Source organism: Narcine bancroftii, chromosome 5, assembly GCF_036971445.1.
Source record: "Narcine bancroftii isolate sNarBan1 chromosome 5, sNarBan1.hap1, whole genome shotgun sequence".
Lineage (NCBI taxonomy): Eukaryota > Metazoa > Chordata > Chondrichthyes > Torpediniformes > Narcinidae > Narcine > Narcine bancroftii.
The window spans coordinates 164,474,007-164,489,408 of record NC_091473.1 but is presented as its reverse complement, the minus strand read 5'-3'; the positions used below and the strand labels follow the sequence as shown (position 1 = coordinate 164,489,408).

The 15,402-nt window shown below is 39.1% G+C and overlaps 1 long non-coding RNA gene across 1 annotated transcript in view; it reads left to right on the top strand.

Moving 5' to 3' along the window:
• Positions 1–13,656, top strand: part of LOC138762846 (uncharacterized) — a 43,309-nt gene extending 29,653 nt beyond the window's left edge. Inside the window, exon 3 of the long non-coding RNA XR_011357201.1 lies at positions 10,841–13,656. This is a non-coding gene — a long non-coding RNA (uncharacterized lncRNA). The remainder of the gene's footprint in view (positions 1–10,840) is intronic.
• The last annotated feature ends 1,746 nt before the right edge of the window (positions 13,657–15,402 follow it).

Here is a 15,402-nt window from a genome sequence, read left to right as displayed (position 1 = left end):
TATCTAAATAAACTGTATCACCCAACTCCATATAAAACACCCAAAAGTGTTCAGGAAGCAAAATCTTCATTGTCTAGTGTTATATTCTCTTCTCCTCCCCTTCCATCAGGCAGAAGATACATGTGCTTGAAGAATCAAATCACCAGATTTAAGGATCTCTCACTGGCAAAAGACAATGCTCTTGTTCTGCTTTCTTTTTAAACTGTACTTTTTTCTATAACCTGTAATATGTCATTGCACTTTTCTCAATATCCTGCACTATTTAACTTATTGTAACACTACTCACCAGATTGTTGTCTTATTCATTTGTTCATTTGTTATTATTGCTCTACATGCTGTATGAGTTAACCTGGCTGGATAGCAAAGCCTTTTACTGTATTTTGACTATACATAATTCAATTGATTTGAAATTGAAAGTGTTCGTGTTCACTTTGCATTCTTAAAGTGAAAATGACTTTGCATTTACCAGAAAGAGAATTTTGATTCATTTGGGGATTGTGTGTATTGTTAACAATGGTCATTTCCCAAACTCAGCCCTCTCTCATGGGCATGCCATTTAAGAGACAGTCTAATTAACTTTGTGATAAATGGTGACCTAAAGGACATTCAATGGTGAATGCCAAGGAAGGTAGTTAAACTTCCTGTTGTTGAAGATGTTCATTGCCTGGCACTCTTCTGGCACAAATCTTCCTTACCATTTATCAGGCCAGGCCTGGTCAATGACCAGGTCTTGCCGCTTGGAGCAATACCTCTGCGCCTGAAGAAGAGAAACTCAGTGAGGTTGGCACAGGTGAAAATGTTCAGGCTCAGGACACTAACTTCCATTGAAATGACTGAGCCACAGTTTTTCTTTGTTCTCCCTTGGTTGGCACCATCCCAAATTCAAAATACTCATCCATAATTTCACGTCTCTCCTTGCCTCCAAATCTACCCATCGTTGTAATCCTCTGTAGCCTTTAACCCTCCAAAATTTGTATTCATTCTGGTCTCCCGATCACTTTGTTTTCCTCGAGCCTCCATTAGCAGTCCTACAACATAACCATCCTGCTACTTTATATAATTATAACAATTTTGGATCCAAATAATATGTTAAGGTAACTGGGAATCATCTTCATCAAGATACTTAAATCATTTCATCTTTAGTTGCTCATCCTAAACATATGCGAGAGAAATGGTCACCAGTTTACTACTTGCACATTTGGCTCCAATTATGCCATTGGAAGCAGAGATCTACAAATAAGAATAAAAATGGCCAATAATCTCACGCGCTGAGTGCCAGCAATCAAAATAAATTTTTAACTAAATAAAAGATCTGTTAAGTTCCATTTCTGGGGGTGATAATGATACTTTTGTAATTTGCTTTTAACACCTTTAAAGTACTTCTCTCTTGGGGAAGCAAAGTTCATCTTTATCATTCATTTCATTACTTTGATTGTGGATTTATTTGTTTGACCTTAACTGTATCATAGGATACATTATTAAAGGCTAACATTAGAATTCCTCTAATCAGTGAGGGATTTAATGTGTTCCATTGTGGCATAATTACAGAGCTGACTCGGAACGTAATACAATATAAATAAATATTTGGTCACAAATCATTCATCACTTGGTGTAGTACGAACACATTTGTATATTCACTTTTCCTTGTTTTAATCAACAAAATGAAACTTGTTAAATTTCTGCTGCGTATCACTGCAATGTTGTTATGAATAGAATTTTTTTTTCCATTTGTGAAACTGATGTGTTCTGAGATAGTTGGGAGGATACTTTCTATTTAATATTTACAATTCAAAAGATTAGACGGCAGATTTCAGTTAATCTAACAGAATCCTGGATTTCTCAAATGTTTTCTTATGCAAAATAGCAAATGTTTAAAGATGACCACAAACAAAGAATGAAATCCTCAAGCAAAGTAATTAGAAAAGGCACCTGCTCATTAATGAACAACTAGATCTCAGCTCATTATATGCCAAAAGATCCCAGGTGCTTCACATGATCATCATCCAACAAAAGTTTGCATTTTGGCACATTAGAATAACACACACCACATAAATAATGTACAAACTAATGGATAAATGGCACAACTTCAGAAACAGGACCAAAAGTTTTGTAAAACAAAAGTCTGCAGAGGTTGTGGTTGAAGTAAAAACACAATCCTGGAGAAACTCAGCAGTCAAACAGTGTCCTTTATAGAGCAAAGATAAAGATAACCAACATTTCAGCCAAATTTGGTCAACAAAATCCTACAAAACATATATCCTGATGAAGGGCTCAAGCCCTTGTACCTTGCCCATAACCCTCCATTCCTCTCCTATCCATATACCTATCTAATTTTTCCTTCAATGACAAAATTGACCCTACCACCTCTACTTCTCCCGGAAGCTCATTCCATACAGCCACCATTCTCTGAGTGAAGAAGTTCCCCCTCATGTTACATCTAAACTTTTCCCCTTAACTCATGACCTCTTGTTTTAATCTCTCCTACCCTCAAGGGAAAAAGCCTATCCATATCAATTCTATATATCCCCTCATAAGCTTAAAAACCTCTATCATATCCCCCTCAACCTTCTATGTTCCAAGGAATAAAGATCTAATCTACTCAATCTTTCTTTGTAATCTAGATTCTGAAACCCAGGTAACATTTTCATGAATCTTCTCTGCACTCTCTCTACATTGTTGATATTCTTCCTATAATTCGGTGACCAAAACTGTACACAGTATTCCAAATTTGGCCTCACCAATGCCTTGAACAGTCTCAGCATCACTTCCCAACTCCTGTATTCTATGCATTGATTTATAAAGGCTAGCATATTAAAAGCCTTCTTCACCGCCCTATCCACATGAGGTTCTACCTTCAGGGAATTATGCAGTGTTATTCCTAGATCTTTCTGCTCCACTGCATTCCTCAGTGCCCTCCCATTTACTACGCATGTTCTGTTTTGATAATTCCTTCCAAGATGAAGCACTTCACATTTCACAGCATTAAACTCCATCTGCCCTCTTTCAGCCCACTCTTCTAAGCAGTCCAAATCCCTCTGCAATCTTTGAAAACCTTCTTCTTTATCCACAATTCCATAGTATCATCTGCATATTTACTTATCATATTTATCACCCCATCATCCAGATCATTAATGTAAATGACAAACAGCAAGGGACCCAATAGAGAACCGTGAGGCACACCACTTGTTACCAGCTTCCAGCCTGACAAACAGCTAACCACTACAACTCTCTGGCATCTCCCTTCAAGCCACTGTTGAATCCATTTGTCTATCTCAAAGTTAATACTTACGCATGAACCTTCCTAACTAACCTTCCATGTGGAACCTTATCGAAGGCCTTACTGAAGTCCATATAGACAACATCCACTGCTCTACCCTCATCACCATTCCGAGACACCTCTTCAAAAAAATTGAACAAGATTGGTCTAACATGACCTTCTACACACAAACCCGTGTTGAGTGATCCTGATTAGACCCTGTCTCTCCAGATACTTATATATATTATCTCTAAGAATGCTTTCCATTAACTTACCTACCACAGACATCAAACTTACAGGCTGATAATTGCTAGGCTTGCTTCTCAAACCCTTTTTAAACAAAGGAACCACATGTGCAATATGCCAATCCTCTGGCACTATGCCCCTCTCTAATATTTGAAAAATCACTGTCAGAGCCTCTGCTATTTCCTCACTAACTTCTCTCAAGGTCCGGGGAAAGTCCTGTTGGGACCTGGAGACATCCATCTTTATATGCTTCAAAAGCTCCAGTACTTCCTCTTTCTTAATCTCTACAGTTCCCATAATTACCCTCTTTGCTTCCTTTTCCCTCCACAATTCAATATCCTTCTCCTCAGTGAATACTGAAGAAAAGAACTTGTTCAATGTCTTCCCCCATCTCATTTGGCTCCACATACAGTTGTCCGTTCTGATTCTCTAAGGGATCAATTTTATCCCTCACTCTCCTTTTGCTATTAACATATTTATAGAAACCTTTTGGATTTATTTTTACCCTGTTTGCTAAAGCCACCTTGTACCTTTTAGCTTTTCTAATTTCTTTCTTAAGATTCTTTTTACATTCAATGTATTCTCCACGCATCTCCTTGTTTCTTATATTTATTGCAGAACTCCCTCTTTTTTCAAACCAAGTTTCCAATATCCCTTGAAAACCATGGCTCTCTCAAACTTTTAACTCTGCCTTTTAAACTAACAGCAACATAAAGTTTTTGTGCACTCAAAATCTCACCTTTAAAAGACTTCAATTTTTCTACTACATCCTTCCCATAAAACAAATCATCCCAATCCACTCCTCGTAAATCCTTTCTCATCTCCTCACATCTAGCTTTTCCTCACTCAAAAACATCAATCTTAGGCCCTGACCTATCCCTTTCCATAATTACATTGAAGCTAATGATCACTGGACCCAAAGTGCTCCCCAACACATACCTCCGTCACCTGCCCTATCTCATTCCCCAGCAGTAGATCCAACACTGCCTTCTCTAGTTGGTACCTCTATGTATTGCTGTAAAAGAACTCTCCTGCACACATTTTACAAACTCCAATCCATCCAGCCCTTTCACAGAATGGGTTTCCCAATCTATATTTGGAAAATTAAAATCTCCCACTATCACAACCCTGTGCTTATTACAAATATCTGCCATCTCCCTACAAATTTGCTCCTCTAGTTCTCGCTCCCCATTAGGTGGTCTATAACATACCCCTATAAGTGTGACTACCCCTTTCCCATTGCTCATTTCCCTAAATGAGCCCTCCAATCTATCCTGCTTGAGCTCTGCTGCAATATTTTCCCTGAGTTTGTCCAGCATTGTGTTTTTAGCACCAATATTATGGATGATTTCAGGTATTAGAATAATGGAAGTTTTCCAAAGTTTAATTGGCTCAATTTTATTCTAATTTCTCGTCAAAATATAAGACTGAAGAAGGTGCATTATTTCATGTGTTTTGGCCATGTTCTTTATTGAGAAAATATCTTCTGAACCTTGTCTTTAGTTCTTAATATTAATTTGGCTCCTAATCCTTTTCTTGCCCTATTTGGGATAAGTAAGTCAGCTGATTTAAATGTGTCTGGGCTACAATTCCAGGTAGTTGCCTTTCCTCTTCTTATTGCCAGAAGAGCTATACTTGTGTGATGGAAGGATGCTGTCCCTGCTACACATACTCAATGGTTACCTGATGTGATGCATGCTGGACTCTGGAAAAAAAATAGATGCTTTACTAATGTAATGAACCTTAATTTTCTAAATTTATGGGGTCCTTTCATTAATTATTTTCAGAAATTTTAGGATATTGGATCCCATTTTACAGTTTAGTTGTCCTTTGGTGCATTAATGGAACATATATGTTTAATCATAAATTCACAAAGGAAGGGCTAGATTATTAAAATAGTTTTTGATGTTATATATATATTTTTTAGACTCTTTCACAGGTCATTTTCAGCGATTTGTTAATAGACATTTACTTGGTTGGATATATACTCTTGTTATTACGCATAGATAAATAAAACTCAATCAAACATTTGGAAAGAGAGAACAATGGAAGTCAGCCAAGAGGTCACTGAAATATGAAGTTCAGCGATAACAAAGGCACAAAGAATGCTTCAGCAGCAGTTGAATTCATGGAGTGGAGGCAAGGTGGAATTGGATGGATTAACCTGTGGTTTATGTTCTTTGTTAATCTCAGTTTGGGGTGTGTAGCAGCAGCAGGAATAGCCTTGGACCAGCCAGAAAGAAAAAATGTCTCCCTACCCCATCACGATCAAGTGATCCCACAAAAAGGAGAACATTGACCGAGGCTAATTTCTGAAGTTAACAAGGTTAAAGAAATGGCTAAAATAGAAGGTGACACCCTCAATAAATGACAGGTATCTGGGAATAACACAGCGTTAAAAAAGGAAGAGAAGAAATAGACTAATTGGCAGTAATTAACTACCATGACTCACAGATGTACCTTATATACATGTGTAATAGTCAAAACGTGTTCAGGTTGACCTCCCCCCCCGCCCCTAATTTTGACCCCTGCCCATCTAAGGTCCCAATGCCCTGAATGTGGACTCTTGCCCAGGACCCAGCTGCCTGCCCATCCTGGCTCCAGATACCTGGCTGCGGGCTCTTGCCTCAGTCCTGGCCATCCGCCCAATGGAGGTTCCAACACCCTGATCAGTCTTTCACCCAGGCCCAGTCTTCCAGAGTTCCAGTCACCCCAACTGCAGATTTTCTCCTATGCCTTGTCGTCTGCTCTCCAGAGCTCCTGATGCATTGACAGAGGGCTCTCACATAGGCCGAGGCCATCCTCCCATCTGAGTCATCAACATTCTGGCCGCCTGTTTGCCTATCTGAGCTCCTGACGCCCTGAACACCAGCCGCCCACATGAGCTCCCAATAGTCTGATCCCGGAATTACCACGCACCCATCCGAGCTCCTGATGCCCCAAGCGACGTAGACATATCGCAGTCATAAGTAAATTTTACCCTAAAATTTTCCCCAACTTAACGCTGAAAGAGAAAGGAACCAATAAATAAGAATTTATTCACAAGCTCACTGTAACGAAATTGGCTCACATACATTTGACATTTTCTGTTACTATGGAGAAACATGACTACTGTACATGAAGCAATTTGCTAACTCCAGGATGTATGCTATGAAGACAAGTTCAAGTCCTGGCTTTGATTCCATTCCAACCCCATCCTCTCCTTTGTATGTCTTTGACTCAGTTTCAAAGGGAGGCAGCAAAAGTCATCAGAGGGATGTACAATTTGAGAGTCTTGTCAGGTGATATAAACTACATCAGCAAACGGTGCTAAACAATACAGGGGGTGGAATTTCCAGCCCTCTCCAAGGAGCAATGCCAATAAATAGCTTAGAAGGGAAGAGTATTTGATATTAAAACATCAAGAAGAAAAGATACACACTGATGCTGAACATCCCTGCAGAATCTGTCTCAATGCATACTGCAGAAATAAACAAACTGAAATTAATACTGTACCAGAGTGAGAGGCAGGGCCCACCCATTTATGATGCTGTCTAGTTTCATTACACTAAAGTGGTCATTAAAATAATGGAAGCTTTAGAAAGATAACAAGGGAAGCAGCATTACCTCACCAGTGCCAGACGATATGAAGAAGCAATCATCAGACAGCATGGTACAAAATATACCACACAATTCGAGAGAATCATAGTCTGATCAGGGACAGTCAGCATGGCTTTGTGAAGGGCAGATCAGGTTGCACAAGCCTGAGAGAGTTCTTTAAGGAGGTGACCAGACATATTGATGAGGGCAGTGTGGTGCATGTTGCCTACATGGAATTTAGTCAGGCATTTGACAAGGTTCCACATGGTAGGCTTATTCAGAAAGTCAGAAGGCATGGAATCCAGGAAGCTTGGACATGTGGATTCAGAATTGGTTTGCCTGTAGAAAGCAGAGGGTTGTGGTGGGGGAAGTACATTCGGATTGGACGGTGTCTCTCAAGGTTCTGGGACTTCTGCTTTTTGTGATTTTTATTAATGACTTGGATGAGGGGGTAAAAGGGTGGGTTGGTAAGTTTGCAGATGACACAAAAATTGTAGTGTTGTGGATAGTGTAGAGGATTGTAGAAAATTGAAGAAGGACATTGATAGGATGCGGAGCTGGGCTGAGAAGTGGCAGATGGTGTTCAATCCAGAGATGTGTGAGGTGGTACACTTTGGAAGGACAAAGCCCAAGACAGAGTACCAAGTTAATGGCAGGATTCTTACTAGTGTGGAAGAGCAGAGGGCTCTGGGGGGTCCATGTCCACAGATCCCTGAAAGTTGCCTCACAGGTAGACAGGGTAGTTAAGAAAACATATGGGGTGTTAGATTTCATAAGTCGAAGGATTGAGTTTAAGATGCAGCTCTACCAGACTCTGGTTAGACCACACTTGGAGTTCTGTGTCCAGTTCTGGTTGCCTCATTATAAGAAATACATGGAAGTGTTGGAAAATGTGCAAAGGAGATTTATGAGGATTCTACCTGGTTTAGAGAGTATGCATAACGAGCAGAGATTAAGGGAGCTCGGGCTTTACTCTTTGGAGTGGAGGAGGATGAGAGGAGACATGATAGAGGTATACAAGGTATTAAGAGGAATAGATAGAGTGAACGGCCAGTGCCTCCTTCCCAAGACACCTTTAAGGTAGTGGGTGGCAATGCTTTAAGGTAATGGGTGGGAAGTTCAAGGGAGATATTAGAGGACGGATTTTTACCCAGAGAGTGGTTGGTGTAAGGAATGGACTAGCTGGGTCAGTGGTGGAGGCAGGTTCATTGGTGAAATTCAAGAGATGACTAGACAAGCATATGGAGGAATTTAAAGTGGAGAGTTATGTGGGAGGCTAGGTCTAAAGGTCAGCATAACATTGGGGCTGAAGGGCCTGTGCTGTACTGTTCTATGTTCTATATAACTGAAAGCAAGAGAGATAAGAACTTTTGTTTTTAAAGGGCTGATAGATCTTTTTAGACGAAAAAAAACATTATATATCAGATGAAGTGTTATGAAAAATAGTAATATGACAAATTTTATGATCAAAGACAAACAATTTGAAAGGTTTATGAATGGCAATGTTGAAATGGCATTCCTTAAACTTAAAATTATTCTTGAATGTGATATCCTCTCTCTGCGCACAGATTGGGAAATTACTTTGTCCACTGCAATAACATGGCCACCCATTTCACTTCTACATCCCGTTCCCTTGCTGACATTTCTGTCCATGGTCTCATGCACTACCAGACTGGGACCACTTGCAAATTGGAGGAACAACACCTCATCTTCCATCTGGTGCCCCTCCAACTGGATAGCATTAATATCAACTTCTCTGGCTTTCAATAACCCCCTACCAGCACATCATCACCTTCCCTCAGCTCTGTCTCTCTCTCCTTTTTCCCTGTCTTCTTTCACACAGACATCAATTCTCACCTCTGCTCTTACCATATGCAATTAACACCTTGTGCTGTTCTGGATTCCTCCCCGAGTCATCCCCGTCTCTTCTCTTGAGATTTCCTGTTTTGTGCTTATTCTTTATTTATTCATTGAAGAAGGGGTCAGCTTTACCTCCTATTGACACTTTACCTCCTATGGACGCTTTACCTCCTATGGACACTCCAGCATTTCAGTTTCACTCATGATTTAAAAGTTGCCTCGAAGCTGTGTACACACTTACACTGAAGGATCACTACGTTGTAATTCTGTGTTATTCACATACTTACTTCAGATCAGAAATTCAAATGAATTGCACTGCATTCATGCAAATAACATAAAGCTCTACACTATTTGCATGATCAATTCATTGTGTGCACCGTAATTAAATCTTTTACTCAGGCATTATTTTCCCCAAGTAATTCACTTCCAACCTTGAAAGACAGCAGTTATTTTCACAGATCTCAATCAATCCAAGCAGTTAACCCTTAATTTCCTTCTGAAAGCTTCAGCTATACCTCAATGATTCTTAAAACACACCCTCTCCGTTTTGGAGACAGTTGTCGTACATCATTAGCCCCTTTCACACTGGCACTTTGTTCCAGTAATTGATGGCCATAATCTATTGGTTAAGGCTCCAGTGTGAAAGCTCTTTAATCAGCACACAGGCATCATCAAATGCCGGGATGATACTACCTAGGTAGGTAGTATCATCCCCGGCATTTGATGACACCTGCGTGCCGATTAGCCCAGTGTGAAAGGGTCATAGGGTATCCTGGGATAAAGTAGTGACACGTTGATTACATTTTGTGTGAGTGCAGGAAGGTGAAGGAAACAAAAGATTAAAAAGGAATAAACTTGCCGACCTTAATAAACCTTTATAAATTTCTAAAGGACTGTGAAAAATTCGCAGTGGGAGAGAGCGATGGTGGATTCCGTGCAGCAGAGAAACCCCTCCATGAGTGTTCTGTGCATACCTCCCTTTCTCTGCCGCACGGAATTCTGGGAGGTTAGGTCCACCATCGCTCTTCCCCACAGTCTTTATAGTTGGTGTGCATTGCACCCAGTGATAATAATAAAGCCTACTCATGTCCTGCTCTCTTCCAACAGCCTTGTATCAATCCCAACTAATGCCACTGCCTCGCTCTCTCACCACAGCCTTGTATCAGCCAAATTGATTCCACTGCCTCGCTCTCTCCCCACAGCCCCATGTCAGACCCCACACTGATCCCACTGCCCTGCTCTCTGCCCACCGCCCTGTGTCAATCCCCACACAACTTTCCTGCCGTATTTTATAAATTTATTAAGGTTTATATAGGTCAGCACAACAACAGGGGCCAAAGGGCTCATACTGTGCTGTACATAATGTTTAATTATGTTTTAATTAGACATGATTAACTTTGTTTAAATATAAGATCATAATACATTGATCAGGATTTAGGGCAAGTCCACCATCGCTCGATGCATCACTCAGGCGTCACCAGTGGAGGATAGAATCCCCTATCCCCGGGGATTTCTTGAGTTAAGTGTGAAAGGACACAGAGAACTGGTTAACAGTGGTCCAATGTGAACGGCAAAAACGGCTTCCTTAACTGGTTCACTGAATGGCCAATCTATTAGTTAGCAATTTCTTTGCAAAAAAGATTGATGACTTCAGATCAGATCTCCATGGCAACTACAACACATTCAGGACTAAATAAAACAGAGATATTTTTAAACTTTAAAAGCCTAGCAGAGTTATAAGTATCCTTGTATAATCATGCATTGACAAATCTAGTTCTCAAAAACAATTCTCATAATTTTCCAGCAGTGGACATCAGTTATTTGCCACAGAAGTTATCCACAGTGATATAACCTTCACCTTTTCTGAATTCATTAATTTTCACTATCTTGTTTTGATAGGTATTTGATTGACCCTTGAACTGTCTTGATGACAAAGCAGGATCCATTCCTCCTTGATATTTTGAATATTTTTAAATCAGGAAAAGTAACCTCATTCCAATCCTTTCAGCAAAACTTCAACATGTCTCAAGAGAATGACGATTGTCTTGTGCTTGATTCATACAGTACAATGCAATGTAAGCCCCTCAAGCCACAATGGATCTTGAACTCAATCTCCTAAATAATGAAGATCAGCATACCATATGCCTTCTTGACTACCCTATCAATTTGCATGACACTCTTGACAAATCTATGGATTTGGACCCCAAGATCCCTCTGTTCCGCCACACTGCTGAGAATCTCATTACTTACCATGTAGTTCTCCTTCAAACTAAAATTGCAACAGTGACTTCTAAAGTGGGGCAAAATGAACAGGTCATGCAATGTGCAAGTTGGAAGAATTCTCCTCAATTTTCACGAGTATGGTTCCTAACAAAATACCAAAGCAGTATTTAAAGGACATTTGCTTGAAATTAATTGGGTTACGAGGTCATTGACTTGATCTGCATTTCAAGGAGCCTATTCAGTTTATTGGGTGGTTGCCAGCTGCAAACAGAGCAATCATATTAGTTCGATTCCATCTTTGTTTCCCCACAGCTCTCCAGATTATTCCCTCTCAAAAGCTAACATACAGTAAAACCCTTGCTGTCCAGATTTCAAATAACCGGCAGCCTCAAGCGACTGCGGAAAAAAAAGCGGAAAATAAATTTTAAAATTTTTTAAAAAGCTCAGAAGAATGTGTTCTTAAAATTTATCAACATAAGATTATTGAATAGAGAAAAAATAAAGACTAGAGCTTGAGGAACAACGTGTTATGAATACGGCCAAAGTCAAAGCATTAGCTCAGGCTTCTGCAAGATTTATCACTCAAAGTGAAATACCCAAAGGGCTCGCATCTCACATTCCAGCAGATCAATGGGCACCGCAGCCATAAGAAATGAGTGGACTCCAGCAAGGAGCCACTGGTGTCACTGCTAGCGCTCACATGACAATGACCAATCCTATGGAAAGAGCTGGCAACGTTCAATCTCTTCAGAGCGCACAATATAGGAATCTTCCCGATAGGAGAGTATTTCAAAAAAGTTCAACTATGCGAGTGGATCATACTCAACCATTGATGTCTCTTCATGTTGCTGAAGAACCAGCGACAAGTCAAGGATTTCCATCAATGCCATCACTTACAACTCAAGGTCCTACACCTATGGCACCAGTTACAATATAATTCAAAGCAAAACAAAATGAAATCTCTGCTATGTTAGCGCAGCAACAAGGTTCATACTTTTTACCTAAGAAGGAAATTCCAGTTTTTAATGGTGATCCAATGTAATATCTGACATTCCTGAAATCCTTTGAACATCACATTGAAGATAATACAAAAAACACTAAAGATCTTCTGTATTACCTGGAACAGTCTACTGGAGGACAGGTGAAGGAGTGAGTCAAAAGTTGCCAATATATGAATCCAGAACAAGGTTTTAAAAGGGCAAAAGAATTATTGCATCATCATTATGGCAATGAACCTAAAATCACAAGATTCTCAGAGCCAAACAAAAGTGTGCAGTACTCTTACTAAGGAGAACACCGATGGGAAGGGGGCTCAGCCAAGGAGCAGGCAAACACAAAATGACCAGATGAGGGATGCCTGACACCAGGGCTCTCAGTTGGAAGAAGAGGAAAGCAACGGGAAAGAAGAGCAGCAGCAGGATGCCCATCAGATGAGCAGCCCAGAAGAAGAGGACAAAAGCAAAAAGTCAAGCAAGAAGAATCCCAGCAAAGTGAGACAAGCAACTCATCAGGAAAGTCAGAAGAGACACAGATACAAGGAAGAGAAATAGAAGACACAAACACAGGTACAGACACAGGAAGAGGAAGAAGACCAAGATCTGGCACAGAGAAATAGAAGGTAAAACAGATGGACAGAATATAGATAAAGTTTGTTTTCAAGAACAAATGAGAGCATTCAAAGAATGGTTGACATTAGAATTTAGTGAAATGAAAAGTATAGAAGAAAAAGTGAGTAGAATAGAGCTGGTCATGACAGAAATAAGGGAAAAGATTAGAAAATGTGGAAGAAAGAGAAACAGCTGTAGAAATGGAAGTGAACGACTTAAAAAGAAAATTGGAAGACAATGACAAAAAAGTTAAAGAGTCACAAGAGTTGTTAGCTAAGAAGATGGATATAATGGAAAACTATAGTAGGCGAAACAACATAAAGATAGTGGGCCTAAAGGAAGATGAAGAAGGCAAAAATATGAAAGAATTTATAAAAGAATGGATCCCAAAGGTCCTGGGAATGCCAGAAATACAGGAAGGAATAGAAATAGAAAGGGCACACAGAACACTAGCCCCGAAACCACAGACACATCAAAAACCAAGATCCGTTTTAGTAAAATTCCTGAGATACATGACAAGAGAAAATATACTGGAGAGGGCAAGGAATAAAATTAAAGAAGTCAAAAAAACATTGGAATATGAGGGTCAAAAAATATTATTTTTACCCAGACATAAGTTTTGAACTCTTAAAGAAAAGGAAGGAGTTAAACGATCCTATGGAAGAAAGGCTATAAATTTATGTTAAGCCATCCAGGTGTGCTTAAAATATTTATCCCTGGGGAACAAAACAGACTGATCTTGGATCCGGAGGAAGCACGAGAATTTGCAGAACACCTGGAGAGATGAAGAGATGTAACAAGAATGAAGAACGGTGATAAAATATATATAAAGATGTAAAAAAAATGTATATGTAAGAACTAAAGAAGGGAAAGAAGAGGGAAGAAAGGAAGTAAGGTGGAAAAAAAAGAGGGTGAATTTTGTTATATGTGTAAAAAAAAAGTATTTTCTGGAGGGGTTGGGTGGGAGAGAATAACCGTCACTGTGAAATCATTTGATATTTGCAAGTGGGTTCATAATCCAAATGGAGAGGGTTGCATGGCAAGGGTTAAGGGGAAACTCAGAGGGGGGGGGGACATTTGGGGCTAAGGGAATATCGGATGTGGGAGTTGTTGAAGTATTTTATGTTTTAAATGTGTTGTCATACATTGAGTTTAAAAAGGGAAAACTGAGAGATGAAAATGGGGAAAAGGGGGAAGCTGAAATGAGATGTAAACAGGATATGAGATGGCCATGTTGAACTCTATGACTATAAATATAAATGGAATACATAACCAAATTAAACAGAAGAGGTTATTAAATTTACTGAAAAAAGAAAAAAATAGACATAGCATTTGTGCAGGAAATGCATCTAACTGAAATGGAACATAATAACTTAAAGAGAGACTGGGTAGGGCACATAGCGGCAGTATCATATAATTCAAACGCCAGAGTTGTAGCTATATTAATCAATAAAAATGTACCAATCAAAATAGAGGAGGAAATAATAGATCCAGCAGGGAGGTATGTAATGATAAGGTGTCAGATATATTCAGACTTTTGGAATTTGATCAATATATATGCACCTAATGAAGAGGATCAAAAGTTTATGCACGATTTTTTTTGAAGATTGTAGATATGCAAGGGAATATATTGATAGGAGGGGATTTTAACCTTAATTTGGATCCAATGTTGGATAAAACTGGACAAAAGACTAGCAAAAAGGATAAAGAGGCCAAATTTATGGTTAAAACGATGCAGGAAATGAAACATATGGATATATGGAGGGGGAAGCACTCAAGGGAGAAGGAATACACATATTATTCGAGTAGGCATAAAACATGCTCAAGGATTGATATGTTTTAGTTGTCAGTCCATATTCAAGGGAGAGTTCAGAAAACTGAATACAAAGCTAGATTGCTATCTGATCATACACCCCTGTTATTCCCACCAAGAACATCCCACCAATAACATATAGATGGAGGTTAAATTCCATGCTACTTAAAAGGCAAAAATTTAGAGAGTTTATTGAATGCCAAATTAAAATGTACTTTGAAATAAATACTGAATCAGTGAAAGACAAATTTATATTATGGGATGCAATGAAAGCTTTCTTTAGAGGGCAGATAATAAATTATGCAACTAAGATGAAAAAGGACTACAATCAGGAAATAGAACAGTTGGAAAGGGAGATAGTAAGTACAGAAAAGGAACTAACAACAAGGGATGATATAACAAAAAGAGAATTGGTGGACAAAAAAATAAAATATGAAACATTACAAATGTATAAGGTGGAGAAGAACATAATGAAAATAAAACAAAAGTATTATGAACTAGGAGAAAAAACACACAAAATATTAGCCTGGCAACTTAAAACAGAACAAGCTGAAAGAACTGTATTGGCATCAAGGAAAAAGGATAAAAAAATGACATATAATCCAATGGAGATGAATGAGAACTTTAAGGAATTTTATGAACAATTATACCAAACTGAGAACGAGGGGAAAGGTGATAAAATAGAAGAGTTTTAACTAAAATTGAACTGCCGAAATTGCAAGAAGAGGAACAAAACAAACTGATAAAACCATTTGAAATAGAGGAAGTACAGGATATATTAAAAAAGCTGCCGAACAATAAAATGCCTGGAGAGGATG